The sequence below is a fragment of the Pteropus vampyrus genome, unplaced genomic scaffold (genome assembly GCF_000151845.1).
Source record: "Pteropus vampyrus isolate Shadow unplaced genomic scaffold, Pvam_2.0 Scaffold58, whole genome shotgun sequence".
Lineage (NCBI taxonomy): Eukaryota > Metazoa > Chordata > Mammalia > Chiroptera > Pteropodidae > Pteropus > Pteropus vampyrus.
Window position 1 is genome coordinate 1295706 of NW_011888839.1, and position 2551 is coordinate 1298256.

The 2551-nt window shown below is 41.1% G+C and overlaps 1 protein-coding gene across 1 annotated transcript in view; it reads right to left on the minus strand.

Moving 5' to 3' along the window:
- CRYBG1 (crystallin beta-gamma domain containing 1) overlaps positions 1–2551 on the minus strand; it is a 52076-nt gene that overhangs the window by 39779 nt on the left and 9746 nt on the right. The gene's annotated exons all lie outside the window — the stretch shown is intronic.

The window sequence follows — 2551 nt, forward strand, 5'->3', positions numbered from 1 at the left end:
GTGTTTCTGGACTAACAGAGCTGACTTTTAAACCTTATATTCTGTTGCTCTTTCATTATGCTCCCTTCACTTGAGAATCAAGCTGGTAACTTGGTAAGAGAAAGGCACAAATTCATATCAAAAACTGAATAAAGAAAACAACTTCAGAAGTCAGAAGAAGATGGAGAAATTATAATTGTTGTTCAAAATCATATTTTGCTGCTCTCTCTACAATATTAAAGGAAGATCCAATGTAGACCAAAATTCTTTACTCAAAGGCTTGTCAGGAAAAAATACTTCCCTGATGAAAGCTAACTTTAAATAAAGATACTTTCTCAAATGATGCGAAGGATACACATTTATTGCTACTTATGAGAAGAGTGAAACTCACAGTGCATTAGAAGGGATTACAAATAAGATTCCTTAGCAGAGGCTTTTCCAAATAAAAGGAAGCTGCTTCATATATCTTCAAAATTCTAGGTACAGTACTGAGCATTTTAGTGCACAACTAGGTAAAAACCATCTGTCTCTAAACTCTCAAGGTACTTTATATTTCATAATACAACATATTAATTCACACGTGCCTTAAAATATTGGTAGCTTATTTTCCCTGCTAGACTACACATATTTTGAGAACAGAATCTGAGTACCTTTTTCTTAGACCTTAACAGTCCCTTGCACATAGGTTTTCAAATATATGAATAGAAAACAATCGTACACAAGCATAACCATTTCTAAAAGAATAACATTAATTGCTCATCACCCCTCTGTCACTTTTATTTATAAATACCCCAAGTAAATGATCATATGTTGCTACTTACTGTTGAATCTGATAATGACATTCCAGAAAAAGATATGTTTGGGTCAAACCGGCTGGATTTGAAAAGACCCACGAAGTCTGTGTCATTGTTTCCGTAGTTCGGCAAATTCGATTTAAGACTTTCAGCATGATTAGACTTTTCCACAGCATCACTGTTCTTTAGTTTAGAAAATTCAGAAAGTTTAGTTTCTGGCAAATGGAGGTTGCTTTGTGAATCCAGATCTTTTTTGGTTTCTTCTTTTTGCAGGTATTTTTCCATGTAGCTGGGACTTTTCAAGCCTGATTGAGATGTACTTGACGAGTCAAAATTGAAGACCTGTAAGTAGTGGTTGGGTGGAAGATTTGGCTGATCTTTCTCTGAAGTGCAGGGTGGGGCATCCTCAGCCACAGGCTGTAGCACAGGAGACCGAGAAAGAGAAGTGTTCTGTGAAGAGCTGAACGTTGTGGTCATAGTGTTGACTGACGTTACAGAGGGAGAAAAGATTTTGTCTTGTGGTAAAGAAGATAACATGCTTGAGAAAAGTGCACTTTTTTCTAGCCTAGATCTCTTAACTCCACCATTCGTGACGTCCCTGTTCTCCTTGCCATTTATTTCTGGAGTCGCCAGAGGTTCATCTTTCCCATTAATGTGAGTGTGCAAGGACTTGAAGAGGATACTCTGTTCGGTGGACAGACGTTTGGGCCTCAGTTTGGATTTTGTGTCCAGGTTCTGCATGAAATGTAAAGCCGGTGATACTTCTGACTGGCTTTCTTTTTTCTTCCCCAAACCAAAGGTAAACACATTAGGATCAAACACCTTTTCTAAATTGTCCTCGTGAATCGGAGGCATGACAAAGTGAGGGGCAGGAGAGTTTGGCACCCTGGCCTTCTTTTTCTTCTGAGGCACACAAATCGCACTGTCCATCTTCTTTATAATTTCAGTGAATTTTTCCATATCAGAAGAAGAATCAAATACGCTATCATCGCTACCAGCAGAAATGTTCAAAAGACTGGCAGGGCTGTCCTGGCCATTCACCACATTGTGATCTGGCCTTTGAGTAGTTTCTAAATGATTTCTGCTACCAGGGGAGCGGGTGGGGCTGGATTCAACCGTCAGGGGTGTTCTGTTGCCTTGACTTTGAGCCTGAGTAGGCAGAGTTTTTTCTGATTCCAGCAGCGTGACTTGTGGGCCAGATTTTGCTACATGTTCCTCTTCACGATGAATGTGTTTGGGTGATGTACTCTTATTGCCCAGTACTTCCTCTTTCTGGGGAGCACAACTTGCAACGGAAACCACTTCAAGTTCATTATTGTGACAACTTGGCAACTGCACTTCTCTAACTTCAGAGCTATCTGAGAGGATCTGGGAGCTTACATCCTGGGTGCTCTCCACAGGGAGCACGAAAGACCTGACCTGGACAAGGACCTTGGATGGACACTCAGTTCCTTCAGCTTCTGGGCTGTGCTCTGTGTTCAAAGGAGGGCTTGCTTCTCCTCCTTCTCCTCCTCCTGCTACAAGTTTAGAGGGGGGCATTTTCTCATTAATCTGATGAGACACAGGCAAAATACATCCATTATGGTTTTCTGACACTTTTAGATCAGTGCCCAGAAAACTGCCTATGGGTGCTTCGGCACATGTGTCTTTGGGAACACCCACAGGAATGCATTCAGGCAGTGAAACAGGAGACTGATTAGATGACTCAGCTGGGGGCTGTGAGTCAGAAAATTTATCCTGTGGCTTTGGTATGACTGTTGGACATGAATCTTTGGCAT